At 39.6% G+C, this 22,660-nt stretch overlaps 1 long non-coding RNA gene across 1 annotated transcript; it reads right to left on the reverse strand.

Annotated features, from left to right (window-relative positions):
• Positions 1-2,420: 2,420 nt before the first annotated feature.
• On the reverse strand, positions 2,421-11,044 carry LOC124867404. Its single transcript, XR_007038042.1, has 4 exons — positions 10,909-11,044; positions 10,375-10,486; positions 7,761-7,855; positions 2,421-2,527 (listed from the first exon to the last, which is right to left on the reverse strand). It is a non-coding gene; the product is annotated as an uncharacterized LOC124867404 (long non-coding RNA).
• Between the last annotated feature and the right edge of the window lie 11,616 nt (positions 11,045-22,660).

The following is a 22,660-nucleotide window of genomic DNA, read 5'->3' on the forward strand; positions in this document are numbered from 1 at the left end:
ACCTCATGATGCATTTATTGAGCAAACGTATTCAGGTTGGATTTTCAATCATGAGAATCCAGTAGAGTTTTACGTCCTTGACCTTTACGCACAGCGATTGTTCCAGATTCTCTGAATCTTTTGATGATGTTATGCATGGTTGATGATGATAACTTGAAAGTCTTTGCTATTTTACGCTGGGTAACACCATTCTGGTATTGCTGCACTATCTTTCTGTGCAACAATGGTGGAATTGGTGATCCTCTTACCATCTTGGCTTCAGAGGGACACTGACACTCTGATAAGCTCTTTTTATACCCATGTTGTCACCTAATTAGTGTTTATTGATCTTCCAGCTGTTCATTATATGCTCAATTTCCTTTTTCCAGCCACTTATTGCTACTTGTCCCAACTTTTTTGGGATTTGTTGACGCCATGTAATTTTGAAACAACATATTTTTCCCTTAAAATGATACATTCTCTCAGTTTAAACTTTTGATCTGTGATTTGTGCTCTATTCTGAATAACATACAAGTCCTTCTCAAAATATTAGCATATTGTGATAAAGTTAATTATTTTCCATAATGTCATGATGAAAATTTAACATTCATATATTTTATATTCATTGCACACTAACTGAAATATTTCAGGTCTTTTATTGTCTTAATACGGATGATTTTGGCATACAGCTCATGAAAACCCAAAATTCCTATCTCACAAAATTAGCATATTTCATCCGACCAATAAAAGAAAAGTGTTTTTAATACAAAAAACGTCAACCTTCAAATAATCATGTACAGTTATGCACTCAATACTTGGTCGGGAATCCTTTGGCAGAAATGACTGCTTCAATGCGGCGTGGCATGGAGGCAATCAGCCTGTGGCACTGCTGAGGTCTTATGGAGGCCCAGGATGCTTCGATAGCGGCCTTTAGCTCATCCAGAGTGTTGGGTCTTGAGTCTCTCAACGTTCTCTTCACAATATCCCACAGATTCTCTATGGGGTTCAGGTCAGGAGAGTTGGCAGGCCAATTGAGCACAGTGATACCATGGTCAGTAAACCATTTACCAGTGGTTTTGTCACTGTGAGCAGGTGCCAGGTCATGCTGAAAAATGAAATCTTCATCTCCATAAAGCTTTTCAGCAGATGGAAGTATGAAGTGCTCCAAAATCTCCTGATAGCTAGCTGCATTGACCCTGCCCTTGATAAAACACAGTGGACCAACACCAGCAGCTGACACGGCACCCCAGACCATCACTGACTGTGGGTACTTGACACTGGACTTCTGGCATTTTGGCATTTCCTTCTCCCCAGTCTTCCTCCAGACTCTGGCACCTTGATTTCCGAATGACATGCAGAATTTGCTTTCATCCGAAAAAAGTACTTTGGACCACTGAGCAACAGTTCAGTGCTGCTACTCTGTAGCCCAGGTCAGGCGCTTCTGCCGCTGTTTCTGGTTCAAAAGTGGCTTGACCTGGGGAATGCGGCACCTGTAGCCCATTTCCTGCACACGCCTGTGCACGGTGGCTCTGGATGTTTCTACTCCAGACTCAGTCCACTGCTTCCGCAGGTCCCCCAAGGTCTGGAATCGGCCCTTCTCCACAATCTTCCTCAGGGTCCGGTCACCTCTTCTTGTTGTGCAGTGTTTTCTGCCACACTTTTTCCTTCCCACAGACTTCCCACTGAGGTGCCTTGATACAGCATTCTGGGAACAGCCTATTCGTTCAGAAATTTCTTTCTGTGTCTTACCCTCTTGCTTGAGAGTGTCAATAGTGGCCTTCTGGACAGCAGTCAGGTCGGCAGTCTTACCCATGATTGGGGTTTTGAGTGATGAACCAGGCTGGGAGTTTTAAAGGCCTCAGGAATCTTTTGCAGGCGTTTAGAGTTAACTCGTTGATTCAGATGATTAGGTTCACATCATTGCATTCAGTTTTTATTCACAATTTGTTTAGTGTCCCAACTGTTTTGGAATTCGGTTTGTAATTATCTAAATAAATTTGATGCTGTGGTGTAGTTGAGGTTTTGGCAGCAGCTGTAGTACATTACCTTACACTTATGGAAACCCAAATTGTGAAATTAGGAGAAGTGAAATCTTACCAGAATGTATGTCGTGTCTAAGCAGAAGGTCAAACTTTATTTCTGTTGTAGAAATAAGCCGCAATCATGATTTTTCCTCAAAATGCCTGATGAGTAATGTCTTATCATAAAAATATGGTTTTTGCAGAAAATTTTACCACTGTGCTGAAAAGAATAATGGAAACATTTGGATCTAAACCCTGCATGCCCCTTACCAACATTGCTCCCCAAAACACGTTTTCCCATAATTTATGCCAAACCTTTAACTCTAAATCTAAAGCTTTGCCTCAATAGAATTATCTGTTTTTCTATAAGAAAAAGATGTAATTAAGGTGCACAAATCACATAACACAGACACATTCACAAACTCTTTCATAGCAACTTTTATTTATTCCCAAACCACGTGATCTGGATTCATCATGCAGTTTGTTTTTCCTTTCCTTCATTTTACGTCTGTCTGGTTAAGCTCGGGCTGCAAGACAGAAATAAACAAAAACTTGTTTCAGTTTTCTTGACATTTGCACTCAGATTTAAAAAATCTATAAGCATCCAGTTTTGCCAAAAGTATTCACAGATCTAGTGTGGAAAGCAGCTATTTTGCGGGACAACAGTTCCTGTCACAGTACTGAAGGAACAATCTGTGCCAGAGGACGGGAAAAACTTTTAAATTGTTTCCATTCGTGAAACCGTACTAAACTGTGCAGGATCAAAATACCTCAGACATTTAGGTATTACTTAACTGTTGCTTCCTGGACGTTCACTCATGCAGCATGGGTGGGAAACTTGTACAAGAAGAAAAAACATATGAAACCCGGCTTGAATTCCTACTATAAAGGTATATCTTGGGTTACTGGTATTATGATGTAATGTTTTTGGAAGTTAGGTGAACCTTACATGAATTTATGAGCTGTCCCTGTGGAAGCTTCTGGAAGGCAGCCTGGCTTATGTCAAGTTTTTCACCTCTCTCCTTTTCTCTCCGTCTCTGTTTTTTCTGCATAACATCCATATTTCTAGCAGGATTTATCTCACCGCTGGATGTTTTTCGTTAGCTGGACCCTGCTTTCCTGCAAAGCTTTCCACTTTTAGTCTGAACATGGCTTATACTCAACAAAAGGCTGCACAAACTCCAATGTCTTTTTTTATGAAAGTGGCACCACAATTAACATTTAGAAAGTTGTTAGTAACTAGAAAGGTATTTTTCTGCATGGTGAAAGAATGTCTTCTGTACCGCAAGGTTTGCACAAATACAGTATATCCCTCAACAAATATTTTTTCTTGTTTGTTAAAAACAAAATTAAGGTGTAGCAAGAAAAAGTGATTTTATTTGCTGCTTAGCCACCCCATGGCTCTGGGTATGTATGCCTTGTCTGAGTAATGAAAAAGAAAATCAAGAAAAGTCCTAAACCTTCAGACTGTTCATTTTAATGAACAAGGGAATAATCCCACTTTATGAGCTGCTTATCTGAAAGAAATTAAACTTGCAATTACAGATGTGTCCATTTGTCCCTAACTTCAAGTTCAGCAAAAGCTTCAGAGATTCAGCAGATGGAAAGCCTTGGGACTGCTTGTGTTTAAAGTTTTGTTCTCCACCCTAAAGTTACCAAACTGTGGCTTGGCACTTCAGAAAGTGAGAGGCAGATGGTCTCAGCTGGATGGGATAGTAGTAGGGGTGGGAGTGAAGTATCGGGGGTGCGGGTTGATGGTTTGGAGCAGAAATGTTGGTGGTTGAGGTGGTGGGTTTATGCAGTTTAAGGGAGGATGTTGAGATGAGCCTCATCCATTACTGTCTCTCTGTCCCATCTGTGCATGGCTGTTCAACTGTTTGTTGCCAGCACTCTTGCACTGATTTTAAATAAAAAGCAACAATTCTGAATCTGTACCTTCACAGAGAGAATATAAGCAGTACATAGACGAATAAAACAGTATGACAGTTCTGCAGGGGTTCTTGCCACAGAGAGTCACCGGGTGATCACTAAAAACAGTTGAGCAACAGAGTTTTAGCTGGTCAGCATTCTTAACGTTCAGCATCATGAATCAGTCCGAATTTTCTGCACAGGATGTGAAGACCATGTCCTGCTTGGCTGTTGACACATTGGAAAAGTCACCCTTACAAAGACGAAGACGCTGCTGATGCATTAATCAAAAAATTCCACAACACAGTGCTACAAAACACTGTCACTGTGGAAACCAGATTGGGTGGGATCCTTTATAGAGTGACACCAAGGTGGGGCAATTGACGGTCACTGATGGTCGATCTTCATCCACTAAATTATGCTGAGTCACACACGGCACTCACAGACCCATGTCATGAGCTACCCACGGTGTCTAGAGGAGCATGTCAGTGCTAACATGGTGTGACAAACTGTGCAGAAAGTAGAGACTGCTGTATCTATCGTCCTCATTGTCCTCATCCTGAAAGCAGCTCAGTAACTTTCAGAACTTACTAAATACAAACAGATTTTCATAAAATGGTATTAGTAGTAGCCAGGTTATACAAGAAGACAGAAATAAAGAACAGCACTGCTGAAAGTGAACCTTTATTGTTGTTATTGTTTACCCAAAAACTAATATTAGCAATACAGCACAGATTGCTGCTACAGGTTGGAAAAAAAGTGATTCTCATGAGCCATTGCATTGCATCCAAACTGGTCTGTTAGCTCTTGTTTTTTTTTTTACACATGGGAACCCTATAGGTAGATAATCATGGTGCATTTAACAGCCTTCAGTAGAGGTGGTGTTGAAAATTTGGCTTTAATATTGCCCACCTGCAATGACTCATATACAGCCAGTGCCCACGGGATTGAAAGACCATAAAGAGCAAAAGGCTTTTGATATAAGGATGTGGTTAAAATGATTAATATCAGTAAACGTATTGTACAGCATTGTTGACCCCCTGAAAAAGTTGCCTTTCTGTCCATCTCTGTAAGTTCTAAATTAAGCTTTCCACATTTTGTTTAATCATGTTTCAACTGCAAATATTAGTTTATTTTATTGGGATTTTGTGTGAAAAACCAAGTCAAACTAGTGCCTAAGCAAACTGGGTGGAGAGTTTCTGTTAACAGCAGATTTTAAGTTATGCCAAAAAGTCTTAACTCTTTAGAGTTGTTGTCCTGCTGGAAGGTGAAACTCTGGCCCAGTCTGAAGCATTTTGTAGCCTGTAACAGGTTTTCTTTTTGAGTTGTCCCCTACTGAACCTCCATACATCATCCCATCAACTCTAACCAACTTCCCTCTTTCTGCTTAAAACAAATACCCCCACAGCATGATGTTGCCAACCCCATGCTTTACTGTGGGGATGGTGTGTTCAGGTTAACGTGCGGTATTAGTTTTCTACAACACTGTTTTTTTATCTATGCTCCAATTTTAAATTTTTCAGCTTCTTCCACGTGTTTATTGTGCCGCCTATATGACTTGTGGCAAAATTTGAACTGGACTTCTGGCTTTCTTTCAGTAATAGCTTTCCTCTTGTCACTTTTCCAGATTTGTGGAGAGCAGAACTAAAAGCTGTTTTCTCAAGAAATTCTCCCAGCTGAGCTGTGGTGGATCCCTGCAGCTCCTCTAGAGTTACCATAGGTCCTCCGATTAAGTACTTTATGTGTGGTTTTAACTGTACAAATTGTGGAAAATTTCACGGAACATGGATACTTATCCAATACACTGGATGTTCATCTGTAGAAATGCAAAAAGCGGTATCTAAACATTGAACCAAAAGCATAATGTTTTTGTCTGCTAATTAGCTTTTTACACTACACATATATTTTTTTCCAGCCTCCAAATTAGCATAAAGTTTGTTTGAGGTGGTTATTATGTTAAACATGTGTACATGTAACATGGATGCTGTTTAAAATCTAATTGTTTTTTCCACTTTTGTGGCTAAAGGTAATCCCCATCGCTAAGTCCATTTCCATTTGAAGATTAAATCATCACGTATTTCTTGCTGAACACAGCATCCTACTGCAGTCATGAAGTAGACAACTTGTTTGGGATTGACTGAATATGAGTAAGGCTGAAAGATGGTGAAATTATACTTAGAGGTACAGAAAGGCTGCAGTCAGGCAAACATTTCTTGTGACTGTTTCATTTGCAATAATCTTTGAACACTGGCCTTTAATGTGATCCATCATGATTATAACTATCTTAATTGACGTTAGGTAATAAGGAGAAATCTAATCAACAACGGTAACTATTGTCACTGATAGGAGTCCATCCTCCACAACGTCTCTGACCTTTCTCCATCCTGATCCAAGAGTAACACCTCCTCTGACTGGCTTTGTGAGTACAGAAATACACCCTCTTCCTTCCCAGACAGCTGACTTCCTTCAGATCAGTCACAGTTTACACTTCCAGCAGTCAAACCTCCCATAAGCTTTTTTGCAAACTCCAGGATGGCATTCTGTCATGACTTTCTCTCCCGTTCAGAGTTGTGTAAACCTCGTCTGTGTTACATCCTCACATCAGGTGTGAATGAGCCTGACCTTTACAAAGTCAACACACGGGTTTCCATTTCTGCAGTCAGGTGGCGTGTTTCTGTGAAAACGGAAAGGAGCTCAGTAGAGGTGAACGCTGTGGAAGGAATTGCTTTGAACCCGTGTCCTAAAACACACAGTCAGCAGTTGGGTCGAAGTGAATCAGTCGAAGACAAGCTGTCTTTTTCTCATGGAATAATCCCCAGACTGAGCCAGCGGTTTTAATAAAACCAAACAAAAAGAAGCATGTCTGAATCTTGTTTACTCTCCGCAGTGAAAAAAGCCACTTTGTTTGTGTTGCTAAATGAGTTCCGCACAAATGCACAAAGCTTGAAACACACGTGAAACCGTATGGGCTTTTTTTCCTGTTGTCACACAAACTAAAACAGATTTTTTTTCTATCTTTATCTTTTCTAAAAAAGATACTTGATAAAATTAATGAACTCCGTGTACAGACACTAGTGGAAAGGTGATGTTTTTCACATGCTCATGGAACACTTCAGAAAGACTTACAGTAAGCTCCAAAGCCAACGAGAATCAGTCATCACTGACCTCTTACTCCCTCGATAGTTGTGTGTGTGCGTGTCTTTGATGTGTACTTGTGTATCACCCCCTCGTCAGAACCAACCTGCTCTCACCTAAAGCAGATTGTCCTCAGAAGGTCCTGAAGCAAGATAGTGGTGCTGTGACATTTTGCTGGCCTTCTGGAAAAGTTTCTGACCATTATAATAATCTGTCCAGACAGATTCTTTTCATTCAGTTTGGCACTAAAACGGTTCTGAAGAGAAAATGTGGACTTTTTCCTGTAATTCTTGAGAACACTGACAGAAAATGTTTCCTAAACATGCTGCTTTTCCAAGATTGGAATACGATAAATATAACGTATTAGGTCAGAATTTTTCTGCAGGCAACATATGCTACATAAATCATACCCCTCGCTGAGCTGCAGGACCCCAATAAAGACCCAATCAAAGGGAAAAAAGCATTTGACTCTCTTATTTCTCCTGTGTTTTTATCATTGTTTGCCCTTTGCCAGTTCTCATTATTGTTGTGTAAAGATTACCTTCATGGCAAAGCAACAATCCTCAGGTGAGGTGTGCAACCAACACTCAAAAATAATTATTCAACTTCCCACATAGAATACAGCTGGACCTTAATGATGCAAACACTTTTACCAAATTCGTGAGAGGAAATGTGATTAAAGGTGTGTACCTAACTGTAAGTATCACTGTTACTCACTCATTCCTGTCTAGACGGCATGTAGATGCCAGGGCACCTGAGGCTGTTTGGAGAAGGTGAGGGTCTTACTGCCTCACCTCAGGTGAAGTCAGCCCCTGTGGTGGGAAACAGTTTTTTGTCAGATGTGACTGTGATGGGGAAAAAAAAAAAAGAAGAAATGTGGCTCGCTGGGAGGGAGGGGACAGCACAATGGCAAACACAGGCACTCGTGTACAGATCCCTCTTTAGCCTCCTACACTCACACACAGACAAACATCCACCAATACACCTCTGCAAGCATAGTCTGCAGATTAAAGTTAAATTTGCTCTCAATCAAAACATTTCTGCTGCACTTTTTAAAGAAAACCTGAAGTTTGTTTCAAATTTAACCAACAGAAGTTGGTTAAATTTGTTAGAATACAATCTAACTCACAAATTTCAGTATTTCAGAAATTCTCTTGTCATGTATTCTGTTTTTAACTGGTTTCCATGTTAGCGGTGCTAACATGAGCAAAGAGTGGCCCACATGAAATGACAACAAAGGTTTGAAAGCAGAACAGCTGTGGATGAGTAGTTTGCTGTTTCAGAGTGAAGGATGAATCACAGCTCACACCCAGGCAATGTCTGCACCAGTGGCTAACAGGACGGACATAATGGCACGTCTTCAAATTCAATAGGGCTATGATGATAAGTGGGTTCTGTCCTCCATCCACGGAAAGGCACTTAGAGAAGTAAAAATATAACAATTCTGTTTAAAGAACAACAACACACAAATTAGGTTTTGTTTGCAGCATAACACGTATTTCTACTTTTGGTTTCAAGTACTTTATAGTGAAAGTAAAAAAAACATCTAACATTGTATAAAGGAATTAAAAATGTGTAAAAATATGTCTTAAAGGGGTTCACAAAGAGGTTCAGAAGGCTGTTTAAATGGATCAGTCAGTCATCAATCGCCACAAAACAGCACAAAATGTTCAGACTCTTGGAGGCTGAACTTGTGGAGCTCAGGGGAGGGAAAGACCTTCTAGGTCAGAGTGCAGTTCAACATAAATGAATCTAGTCACTCCCTCATCTCTGAAGACATGAAACTAAATTATAAATGGTTTTACAGTAAAGTGCAAAGACCTCCACATGTATAAGCACCCTTGAAAATATGTGTCAGAAACCTTTAAATACATTTTTTTTTTCAATAGTATATTCTCTTTCTTAAACATTCTATAATCTTCAACTTTTAATTTGAGCACATTTATTCTGTTTGGAAAACAAATCCCTGGTTGAGAAATAATTCATTTTTTTTTTTTTTTTTTTTCAAAAACACAAAAGATTTTACAATTATGTCTTTACCTTTTTGAAGTTATTTAGTGTTTGGGAATTTAATGTGTTAATAGGAAAAAGGGAATCAGTAATCCTTGCCTTCCTGTTTCTCTGGGTCGTAAATATGAAGTGACACAGATGCCTTTTTCTTTCAGCCATGCTTCAAAATAGGAAAGATGAGAGAACATGTCATTCAAGCAGGGTAGATGTGTTCTGATCTTTAAAGGTGTGCAAATGGCTACTTGCCTAAACTTGCTCATATTTACATCCAGAGCGTTGACAATAAAAAAGTGTGTTAAAAAAAAACCTGCAACTGTGACGAACAGAAACAGGCAAAGACAGTTTGACCTACCACAACACCCAGTATAGCAAGGTTGGGATAAAATAGCCTCTAAGTCTTACTGTTAGAACTTCAGCATTTTCAGTGTCATGTACAACTGCAAAAACAGGTGCCAATAATTGTAGAAGGTGCTGTAGTATACTGGAGGCAGTGAGCTTTTTTGTCCACAGCATGTGACTGTGAATTGGACTGTCTGTTGAGATGAAAGGAGACTGAGGGATTCTGTAGGGATTTGAAGAGAATAGAGCTGAGAGAAGGTGTATCAGTGATGTTAATGAGCCGAGGTGGTGGAGGACAATACATCTGAAAACACATGTTAAACTGGTTCGTTCGTTTTCACTGTCTTTTACTACAGATACCATCCATCCATCCATTGGTACATCAGTTTATCACCAGTTTATCACAGTCCTAAGAGACAAAAGGAATACTCAGGGAAGACCATGATTATTTCAGCAACACAACAACAGTCCACATTCTGGATGCATTAAAATAACTACTGTAAGTGTTGTGGTTTATAGTCAGTTCACTGAACTGATCTGAATGCTATCAGGTCTCAATTTCAGGCACCATTTAGGTGCAATATAACTGTAGAAAGGTGACAGTGATGACACAGTGATTCACTACAAGAGGTTCTGACCCTTATACCCACCCCCTCTCCCGCCAGTCTATTCTTTCCTCCTTGCTACCTTTTTTGGTCTCAGCCTTCTCTCTGCTCTCCATTAGGCTCCATGTGAGCCTGGCAGCAGCCTCACTTATTTAGACCATTTGCCACAGTGCTGTTTTCTGAAGGAAATGCCAGAATGTTTTAAGGGGAGGGCTGCACATTTTGACCACAACAAAATACAGCGTGTTTTCTATTTAAACATGAACACTGAGTGAATTACTGAGGACAATCACACGAAATATAAAGTCTAGATATTTCTGACAGTGATTCCTGTTTGGTTACGACTGGTATGTTGCTCCAGGTGGGCTGTGACTCACGTGTAAGCGGAGAGAGGATGACTCACGGCCTGTGGATGGGCACACTGACAGAGCTTCTCGCGTTGTTTCCCAGTAGAAAACGTCTCTGCATGGAGAAAGCATTAGGAACAGCCTGGAAAGAGCAAGCAGTTACGAGCCTTTTAAAAACCCAAACTTGGAAATAGGAAATTACTTAAAGTAAGGCCAGTGAAATTAGCACCAGTAAGTTACATTTCTCGTATGTGACATGCTTACAAGAAAATGTAGCAACAAGGGCATATTAAATTCATAAACATTTCAAAAGATCTGAGACCTTTATGTTTATTAAGCTGACCATTGCATCACATCCACCTTAGCTATTTTTTTTTAATATTTATAAGACAAAATACAAATCATCATCTTGCCCTGCATGTTTTTGATACCTCTTTCCATTTCTAACCTCCTGTTCGGTCTACCCTGCAGCAAGCCAGCGGGTGACATCAGGCCGACCATCAACCTGTAATTTAGAAAGACAAGCTGGAACATCTTATGTGATCTGTTGTTTATGTGACTCACCGGAGATATAAGGAACGACACGAAGTGAATGTGAAGGTGAAACAAGTTTAATATCAAGCATTTATCTTAAGATCTACATGCGCACACGGAACCCCAGGTTTCGAAGGTCAACCAAACACTGCAGAAGTGATTACAGTGCAATCTATAAATGACGTCTGTGGCTGCTGAGGCAGCAGTTCTGCGGGGAGGTATTGTGTAAGTTTGTGTTTGTTGTGGAGATGTGGCCGGGTTTGAGCCAAAAAGAAGATCTGGGCGTTGATGAGGTGAAGTCACTGCTGAAACTGTTTAAGAAATCTACAGAAATTGGAAACTGAACTTTGTCTTTTCAGACTGTATTGAAAATAGTTTAGAATTTGATCTTATAGTTCCATTTTTCTAACAGGTGCAAACGAATTTTCATTTTAGAAAAATGTCTCAGGACAACATAGATTTTAAGTTTAACGACCATGTTGTCAGTCAGTCAGTCATTTTCTACCACTTATTCCATAGTGGGTCACGGGGGAGCTGGTGCCTATCTCCAGCAGTCTATGGGCGAGAGGCAGGGTACACCCTGGACAGGTCGCCAGTCCATCGCAGAGCAACACACAAACAACCATGTTGATTTCTGTGAAATATCCTTTTTCTCTTTGTGTATTTTTTATTCTTTATCAAAGTTTAAATTAGGCTCAGCTGATCCTCTTCACTTAACATATATCACTTATTTTGTGAGGAAGGAGATTGTTTGCAGGTTTCCCATTTCTGTGTGAGCAGAAAGGCGGATTCTGGATCTAAAAGAGCAGGGACTGGTACCGAAACTTGGATGGAAAGTGATGTTGGAAAACAGGCACTGTGACATTTTGTGTGAAAATGAGAGATGACAAAGTGTTGAAAGCAGATCAAACTTTTCAGATCTTTCCATATGAGTATCAAACATTTAAATACCAAAATTATGAGATACTTCAATGTTTTTTTTTTCATCTTCCAGAAGATCCCTGTGTTAATCAGAGAAGCGATTCCAGCTTTTCTGGTAAAAGAACCAGAATACAACTTGTGGTGGCAATCCCTCGAAACCAGATAGAGATGGTTTGGTGTTTAGGTGGTTATGATTCATGTAACAGAATGCATTTTCCACTACACAAACTCCTCAAACCTCTACATTAGAACAGGGAGGAAATTAAAAACCTTTGTTGCCTTTAGTCAATTCAAATTCAACATGAATAAAGATATCAACAAACATGCCAGAGTTTTACGTAAAGCAATCATTTCTCCAAAGAGACTAACAAGTTGTCTGTGATGAATGTAGTCACCTAAACTCTGAATATCTTGTTTGTTTATGCTTGACTGAGAATCTGGCTAGGCGTTGTCATCCGTCGTCACAGTAGATGTTATGTTAGTCACTCGAAGTAGCCTGTAAATCATGTTAAGTCACAATCTAGTACATGTTTTAACAGCTGCTGGGAGCTCTATAAGGTAGGCCTCAACCCCCTCGGCACTTTCGTTTTTAATGTTATAGGATTTTCCTTTACTTCTTTCATTTTTAAATGTTTTCCTGGAAAAACAAATCCTTCTGTCATTTTTTTTTTCCTTTGTATTAAACACGTCAGACATTAAGTCAAATCAAAGATATTTGTTTGCCACAAACATTTTTGCTAATTAATTCTCTAAAAAGTGACCCGTAAGACTGGACTTCCTTCCTATATTTCTTTCACCCACAAATTCAAGGGTGAAGGATGAAGACCCAGAGTTGTTTGCGCCTGTGCTTGAGCAGTGGTATGTTAGAACTTCTTATTGACTTAAATAACAGAGTCCCAGACAGTAATTCTCTGCAGACTAGACCAATGAAAACATCACCTCTCTTTTGTGGTCCAACTCAGAACCACCCTCTTCCATGTGCAAACACTCCCTCACTTCATCCACATAGGGCTTCTCTGCTGCAATGGAAAGTGACTTCATCATTCCAGCACCAGTAAGTAAAGTCAAATAGAGAAGTGGAAATCATGTCTCCTTACTTAAGTAACTCAGCACTACAGCTCTGCATTTCAGAGGCAGAAAGGACACATGCTGTACTTACTTGCAGAGCAAACATGGAGGAGCTGAAAAAAACTAATCAGTGTCTGTCTCCAATACTGGTCCAAATATCATGCATCATGATAAGAAATGAATCATCACTGGATGTTCTCAGCAGCAAAGATGGTCTTTGTGTGCTTGTTCAGTGTCACATCACTCTCTTCTATCATTTCTCCATCTGAAAGAAACCCTGATGGCGGTGGGCCATTCCTCGACATGTTTGTCAGCTTCTAAGGATAAGTATCAAGGGAACTCTTTTGCTTACATGGACGTCCTCCTCTCCTCCAGATTAAAATCATTTGGCTTTGTAACATAACACACAGAGAGCGGATGGTGTGCAATAAGATTCGACAGGTCCAAAGCCTCCATGTGCAGATTTGAGCAACCCTGTTTCAGTGTTCCAGCAAATTCAAACTGGGATGGAAATATATCTTTCATTCTGACGACATCCCTTTAACGATGAACTGCTAAAGTGAAACAATCAAAAACCTGGAAAAGCTCAAAGCCTTGGCTCTGGTCTGACTGAAAATCTGTACTATGATGGGAAAAACCACCGTACTGGAGCTATTTTGACTTCCCGAACTACAGAAAACCTCAATAACTAGATGACACAATAATTTTAAAATATCCTCTTGTAAACTTGCAGATGTAATTCCTGCTGCAGCTGCAAAATCTGTGCAATGTACTGGCTATGTCAGCAATAAATAATCAGATCAATGTTTTTTTTTCAATTCATCATAAGTTCAAACACAAAAAAAACTAAACTTTCCGAATTCTGCCTCCTCTATGCTCCCCTGGAAATTCCTGATTGTTTAAACAACTCTTCTAGCTGCTGCTATTTTAAAAGTAACCATTAATTTGTAATAAAGTTTTATTGCAGCTGGTACCATTTATCACATGTTGTATAAAGTAGTAATTGGCAGAAAACGCTATGATCCACAGCTAGACTAAGCTAAATGACATAAAAGTACAAACTGTTTATTTCTTGGCAGAAAAGATGTGCTTAGCAGGCAAAGGTTTTTGCAGAATAATTGACTGATGAGGCTGGATGTGCACAAACCGAGTCTAATCTCTAAACTGATACAACACAGCTGTCTGTCATTAAAATGCCCACAATGTTTGCATTCGTTTTGCATGACCAACCTTAATGGGTTGTGAAGAAATTTGCCCAGTACAGTAGAAGAAAGTGGTGGTTCAAGATAAAAAATACCAGATGGATGAGTTTATATCAGTCTAAAGGAATACTCCTCCAGATGTTCAGAGTGTAACATGTGCAAAAATGAGGCACAAATTAAATCCCGTGGTACAGTAATCAGTCAGGGCTCAACTAAAATGTAAAACATAAGGGAAGTAACTAAAATGACATTTTAATCAAAAGTCTGTTTTTGGTGTTGAAACGGACCCTGCTACAAACTTTCAACAGGCTGTACTGCCTTATTTATTTAAACACAGTTAAGCAGGTGATAGATTTATGTACAATAATAATCCAGTAAAGATGGTAAGGAATTAACTGAAGTAAATTGCGGTTTCCTGGATCAAACCTCTTACTGTACTTGTGCCGGTTGTCTTTGCTCACTGACAGTAACTCATAAGATAGACAGACACTCTGTGGGATAAAAAAAAGAGCTCTTTCTAGATGATTCGATGTGACAGTGGATAAGTTACAGTCACCATCTGTTGGTTAAATCGATGCCACAATAACAACTGCCATGATTAACTGGCTATGTGTCATGGCTAAGTTTTATAGTTAACCAGGTCTATCAGATTCTGCTTTGTACTGTCATTACTACATGCCAAATACACATAAAAAGTCAAACAAATTCACCTTAAATTGCCTTTTCTTACACAAAAATGGTGCTGGGGATCTCTAACAGTGAGCTTTGGAGATTTTTCTTTTACCTACCATACCTTCCTCCCAATTTGCATGATTACAAAATATACAGGTCCTTCTCAAAATATTAAGATATTGTGATAAAGTTCATTATTTTCCATAATGTCATGATGAAAATTTAACATTCATATATTTTAGATTCATTGTACACTAACTGAAATATTTCAGGTCTTTTATTGTCTTAATACGGATGATTTTGGCATACAGCTCATGAAAACCCCAAATTCCTATCTCACAAAATTAGCATATCATTAAAAGGGTCTCTAAACGAGCTATGAACCTAATCATCTGAATCAACGAGTTAACTCTAAACACCTGCAAAAGATTCCTGAGGCCTTTAAAACTCCCAGCCTGGTTCATCACTCAAAACCCCAATCATGGGTAAGACTGCCGACCTGACTGCTGTCCAGAAGGCCACTATTGACACCCTCAAGCAAGAGGGTAAGACACAGAAAGAAATTTCTGAACGAATAGGCTGTTCCCAGAGTGCTGTATCAAGGCACCTCAGTGGGAAGTCTGTGGGAAGGAAAAAGTGTGGCAGAAAACGCTGCACAACAAGAAGAGGTGACCGGACCCTGAGGAAGATTGTGGAGAAGGGCCAATTCCAGACCTGGGGGGACCTGCGGAAGCAGTGGACTGAGTCTGGAGTACAAACATCCAGAGCCACCGTGCACAGGGGTGTGCAGGAAATGGGCTACAGGTGCCGCATTCCCCAGGTCAAGCCACTTTTGAACCAGAAACAGCGGCAGAAGCGCCTGACCTGGGCTACAGAGAAGCAGCACTGGACTGTTGCTCAGTGGTCCAAAGTACTTTTTTCGGATGAAAGCAAATTCTGCATGTCATTCGGAAATCAAGGTGCCAGAGTCTGGAGGAAGACTGGGGAGAAGGAAATGCCAAAATGCCAGAAGTCCAGTGTCAAGTACCCACAGTCAGTGATGGTCTGGGGTGCCGTGTCAGCTGCTGGTGTTGGTCCACTGTGTTTTATCAAGGGCAGGGTCAATGCAGCTAGCTATCAGGAGATTTTGGAGCACTTCATGCTTCCATCTGCTGAAAAGCTTTATGGAGATGAAGATTTCATTTTTCAGCACGACCTGGCACCTGCTCACAGTGCCAAAACCACTGGTAAATGGTTTACTGACCATGGTATCACTGTGCTCAATTGGCCTGCCAACTCTCCTGACCTGAACCCCATAGAGAATCTGTGGGATATTGTGAAGAGAACGTTGAGAGACTCAAGACCCAACACTCTGGATGAGCTAAAGGCCGCTATTAAAGCATCCTGGGCCTCCATAAGACCTCAGCAGTGCCACAGGCTGATTGCCTCCATGCCACGCCGCATTGAAGCAGTCATTTCTGCCAAAGGATTCCCGACCAAGTATTGAGTGCATAACTGTACATGATTATTTGAAGGTTGACGTTTTTTGTATTAAAAACACTTTTCTTTTATTGGTCGGATGAAATATGCTAATTTTGTGAGATAGGAATTTTGGGTTTTCATGAGCTGTATGCCAAAATCATCCGTATTAAGACAATAAAAGACCTGAAATATTTCAGTTAGTGTGCAATGAATCTAAAATATATGAATGTTAAATTTTCATCATGACATTATGGAAAATAATGAACTTTATCACAATATGCTAATATTTTGAGAAGGACTTATACTTTACTTGTCATTCAGTTTTGTTAATTTTTATGTATTGTTCTGACAGTAGATAAGGGCAAGATTAGCTGAATAGAAATCTTTTCATAGCCATTTACTGACTTATAAAGATCAACTCACACCTGCCTAATTTGCATGTCATGTTGCTCAACGATTTTGAAGACTGGCTGAGAGAAACATACCTCTGTGTTACATAATATTTACACCCCAGCGAAACAGGAAGTTGTGTATCTGTTAGAAGGTCCTTAAAAATCTGCACAACTTCTAAAAATAAAGTATAAATTACAAAAAAAGCTTCAGTTTTGTTAATTTTATTAGAACTGCAATGGATGCTAACAATTGTGGTATGACTGTTATGACGGTGCAATAAAAAAATGAATTAAGGGTTTTAAAACATCTTTACCAGAGGCACTGTTAAGTGCAGAGGCTGGTATAAATGCATTTAATAAATTATACTTATACAGATAAAATTATCTCAGGTTAACCAAACAGGTGATTTGACTGCGACAAAGAAAGAAAAGTAAGGACTCAACAAACATGGCTATTTTCAAGACTAGGCTTAAAACTGTCCATTTTGATAAAGCTTGTAGTGAGATTTGTTTAGATTATCCTGAGCTATCTCTGTAGTTATGCTGCTATAGGCTAGACTGCTGGAGGACATACTAACCACTTTTCCTCGCTCTGCTACATTCTCCTACCACTCTCCAGTTTTCCGTTATGTGCTGTTATTTCAGCTTTTAACTTTATGTTTTCTCTCTGTTTTTTCTCTTCCGAGAAGCTACATCTGGCATGGTTCTGTGTTTAGCTGTGACACCATCCTGGAGGGGGGCATTGGGTGAACTACTGCTGCCAACAACTTAATGCTCACCTTCTACAGATGATACACTGGACCCTGTCTTTCAGTGTTTAACCCTGTTGCACTCCTAGACAAAGCCATTGGCTGAGCTTTTACTCTGACTAACTGTATGTGCTCTCTTTCATACTTTAGACTTGAAAATTGAATCAGAGCTTATCTGCTTAGCTGTGTTTCTCTCCTTGAGGAAACCACTAAAAGAGCTTTTAACGTTTCACTTTTCTTTTACATAGAAAGTACTCCTGGATTAGTGCTGCTATGTTCTTTTAGTGTCTCTGCTCTGTTCTCTCAAACCCCCAGTCGGCCATGGCAGATGGCCGCTCACACTGAGCCTGGTTCTGGTTCTGCTGGAGCCTGTTCTTCCTGTTAAAGGGGGTGTTCATTCCACTGTCCCTACATGCATGCTTAGCATGAGGGATCGCTGCAAAGTCAATGCAAGTGACTGTCCACTATCCCAACATGCTCATCCAGAAGGAATAAATGCTGCAAGTCACTGACTTTATGCAATCTGCTAGGTTCCTTAGATAGAAAACCCCAATGTGAATACTAAACTGAATTTGACTGCAATGCTTGATAACTAGGATCAATTAGAATATATGTACTTGACTTGGAATCTGTATGATTCAATTGAATGGATTTTGTAAAGTACCTTGAGATTACATGTTTTGTAAATTGGCACTATGTAAATAAACTGAATAGATGCAATGTGAAATAATGTGGTGGACAATAAATATAGTAAAGCCCATCCTATCCACAGGCCTAAAACATTCTCTACCTGATTTCACTCACTTTATCCTCTCTGGAAGGAATTTCAAACAAATCAGTGGAGCAATAACCAACTAATCCTGATATTTATGTAGCTGTCCACATTTTACAGGACTTTAAGCTCAAATCAGTGAAATCACCTCTTAAAAAGATTCAACCCTGTCATCCTCTGCATTCCATCTACTGAGGCGGGGCTGAGTGTTGTGTACTCAGCCTTGGCCTCCAGGGAGTGATCTGTCCTCTTGAACCACACCAAAAAAACACCAGTGTTTATTAAAGTCTTAGTCTCCCTCTTGGAAGAAGTTTGCCTCTAAGGAAAGCCAAGAGGGAAGCCTTCTTTTAGAAAGAGGGAGTTCAAAGAATTATTAGTAATTCATTGGTGGACCTCTATGCAGTGAGGAGAAAAGATTGCTGCATCTGGACATTTGGAGGAAGGTTAGGTTAATTGGTCTCTCCAAATTGCCCTTAGGTGTGTGAATGAGTGTGTGCTTGGTTGTTTGTGTGCTGCCCTGCGATGGACTGGCGACCTGTCCAGGATGTACCCTGCCTCTCGTCCATAGACTGCTGGAGATAGGCAGCAGCTTCCCTGCGACCCATTATGGAAGAAGCGGTGTAAAATGACTGACTGACTGACCTTTTGTGAAAATTCCTCAAACCCTGCTTAATTATCTGCATTAAAAACCATTTATTTTCAGAAGAAACAGAAAAATTTGCCAAAAATCTGGTTCAGACTTCTGCCCAGCTGAACTTTTCTGGGGCAAGTTTCTTATCAAAGCTCCAAAAAGATAACACTGTGTTTTTACTGCTGCTGCACGGTGGTACCCCCAAGCAGGGCCTCTTTGGACTGAGTTGGCAATCTCTGTGAGACATCTACTGGCATTTTCAAAATAAAATGTTAGACTGTGTCTGAAAACGTATGCATATCACAGCTAGAATACAGAATGATGACTCAGCACTTCAGAGACAAAACACAGACATGTGACTTTTTTTTCAGAGAAAACTGTTCTATGCAAACACTGGTAGAAATGCTCATGCAATCTGATTTAGCAAAGATGTTGAGCTTCTAGATTGGTTTCAGAATATGAGAAAGCTAAAGGCAGCATGTTAAGATCATACTGATTGCGTGGACTTGATTCTGGTTGTGGTGCATCCGATTTAAAGATATCATGAAAATTAGCTGTTACTACAGACCTATTGCATCCATTAACTCTGTGCATGGCTTTTGTTCCTTTTTCCCCATGGAGGGCCTGTTGCTCATGTGATTATGTGTTTACCTGTGTCTCCTTCCCGGACAGAGATATTGCTCCCATTAACTATATGGACTCTTTTTGTTCTTGTTTTCTATAGAAAGAAGAAAAATGTGGAGCATCTTTGTTTTTCTTTTTTGTAGATATTTCTCCTAGCCAAGTGCTTCTTTTTTTTTTCCTGACTCCTTCCTGTCCTCTCGACTCCCAGCCATTCAAGTCCCTGAGCTTCCTTCTGCAGCATGTTGCTTCCTGTTAAAAACAGAGCTTTTCCTCTCCATCGCCCTGCGCTTGCTCAGGGTGAGGGATGGTGTCAAAATGAAGATCTGATGCAATCAGGTTTACTCAGACACCTTTTAAATAACACTGAATGATTAACTGAACCGGACTATATTGTCTATTATGTTTAGACTGAATGAAGCTGTGATTTGATTAGAAAAAGAATTTGACTGGGTTCAATCTGATGACTGAAGGCAATGAATTTAGGTTAAATTGTATGCAGAAATTAATTTGAATTCCAAATTAGCTTTTTTAGATGTTTTTATCAGTTTCAATTGCATTGTTGAGTATCTTAATAGTACTGTAGAACTAGTTTTCAACATTTATAACAATATGTTTTCTGTATGGATCTTCGAAAGGTTCATGCTATGATCTTTACATGGCCTGCAACGTGGTTTATTTCAAGCTCTAAATTGCCTCATTTTCTGCGATAGGGAAAACAAGAATTGCCTATGAAAGGGCGGCTGAAATCCTGGTCAGAAATACTTATGTAACTTGAAGCCCCCTTTTCCTGTGTCATTAGTAAATACTGGAAGTCCTGGAGGAGGAACATGCTGTGTTCTTTGTCCACAAATGGTTACTGAAATACAAGCGGAGATCTCTGTTTTAAGCTTAACAAAGTGAGAGAGATAAAAGCTGTTGGACATCACTCCTACTATGACAAGCTCTTCAAAAAACAAAACATATAAATAGCTTGTTAATGAAAATCAGCTGACTCCCTTTTTTTAAGGAAAAAAAATACACTTTTCTTCTATAGTGGCTCTCAAATGCTTGTTTCATATAAAAATAAATAAATAACCGACCTTTGAATTAATTTTAGCATTCAGTCTTCTTAAGTAGTACTCCATCATCTTAACTTGCTTTCTCTTTCTTGCAAAAGTTCTTCAAATCTTTCAGTTTGTGAGGACATCTGTTGTCCTCAGCCCTTTTTGGGTGAGCCCAATGATTTTCTGAGAAATGTAATTCTGAATTCGAGGTTAGCTATTCTAAAACTACAATTTTCCTCTAATGAAGTCCTTTTGTTGTGGATTTGAATGTCTGCTTAGATTCACTGTGATGCTGAGAAATTAAATCAGCTTCATTTTCAGCTTTCTGTCCCCTGAATGATTTGAGTCATGACTTACTCGTATTTGAAACTGTTCATAATTTCATCCTCCCTGATGAAAACCAAGTAACACCACATCATGATGCTGTCACCACCATGTTTCTCTATAGGTGTTGTTCTTTTGATGATGCAAGGTGATGCTTTAGTGCCAAGCCTACCCTAAAGAGATGTCTCCCAAAACTTTTATCTTAGTTTAATCGGACTAAAACACACAATCCCAGGCTTGGGAGACTCAGGCAGGCCTGGACAGTCTTTTGGAAGAAAATGATTCCATCTTTCAGTCCCATTTCTTTGCCTACACATACAGCTAAGTCCAAAGTTATTCATACCTCTGGCAAATTTTGATTTTAGTTTGATCAACATGTTTCTTCTGACTAAAAGTAATATTATTTTGAAGTGAGCTAAAGATTAGTTGTCAAGGATTTGCTGTAATGTCAGGTTATTGCACTTTTTTTCTTTCTAAAATATTCTTTCTAAATTTAAAGTAATCTGTGAAATGGTTTATCGTATCATGTTTTACATCACACAAGAGGATGTGCACATTTTAGAGAGCCACTGTACTTGCTACTATTTAAGAGATTGATATTGCAATACTTAATTCAACACATTCACATCACAAAAAGACATAATAAGAGGATCCTGGAAACATTTTATCCAGAATAGGTCTGGACGGACAAAGCCCGAGTAAAGATTACATTGAATTCACACAGTGTTTCACATGGGTTTTTTTTCCCCCCACAAATGTTGTAATCAGCACGCTTCCTCTGTTACAGTCCCTTGCGAAAGTATTTGGCCCCGTTGAACTGGTCAACCTCTTGCCTCATTTCAGGCTTCAAACATAAAGATATAAAATTCTAATTTTTGTGAAGAATTAACAACAAGTAGGACACAATGGTGAAGTGGAATGAAATTTATTGGATGTGTCAAACCTTTTTAACAAATAAAAAACTGAGAAGTGCAATATTATTCGGCCCCTTTACTTTCAGTGCAGCAAACTCACTCCAGAAGTTCAGTGAGGATCTCTGAATGATCCAATGTTGTCCCAAATGACTGATGATGATAAATAGAATCCACCTGTGTGTAATCAAGTCTCCGTATAAATGCACCTGCTCTGTGATAGTCTCAGGGTTCTGTTCAGCATCAGCAGGGACAGGGAAGATGGTCAAAATTGATGGGAAGATGGATGGGGCCAAATACAGGACCATTCTGGAAGAAAACCTGTTGGAGTCTGCAAGAGACCTGAGACTGGGACGGAGATTTATCTTCCAACAAGACAATGATCCAAAACATAAAGACAAATCTACAATGAAATGGTTCACATATAAATGTATCCAGGTGTTGGAATGGCCAAGTCAAAGTCCAGACCTGAATCCAATTGAGAATCTGTGGAAAGAGCTGAAGACTGCTGTTCACGAACGCTCTCCATCCAACCTCACTGAGATCCAGCTGTTTTGCAAGGAAGAATGGGCAAGAATTTCAGTCTCTCGATGTGCAAAACTGATAGAGACATACCCCAAGAGACTTGCAGCTGTAATTGTAGCAAAGGGTGGAGCTACAAAGTATTAATGCAAGGGGGCTGAATAATATTGCACGCCCCACTTTTCAGTTTTTTATTTGTTAAAAGCATTTGACACATCCAATAAATTTCATTCCACTTCATGATTGTGTCCCACTTGTTGATTCTTCACAAAAAATTAGAATTTTATATCTTTATGTTTGAAGCCTGAAATGTGGCAAGAGGTTGAAAAGTTCAAGGGGGCCGAATACTTTCGCAAGGCACATGTATATCTGATAACTCACACTTGGGGTTGTCTTCTGTGCATCACATCCCCAAACATCAGAAAAATGAAAAGAAAGTACGACAGCCTTTTTTAAAGCACAAATTGTGTAACAAATTTAGATTTTTCCT

This window comes from Girardinichthys multiradiatus, chromosome 4 (genome assembly GCF_021462225.1).
Source record: "Girardinichthys multiradiatus isolate DD_20200921_A chromosome 4, DD_fGirMul_XY1, whole genome shotgun sequence".
NCBI classification, from domain to species: Eukaryota; Metazoa; Chordata; class Actinopteri; order Cyprinodontiformes; family Goodeidae; genus Girardinichthys; species Girardinichthys multiradiatus.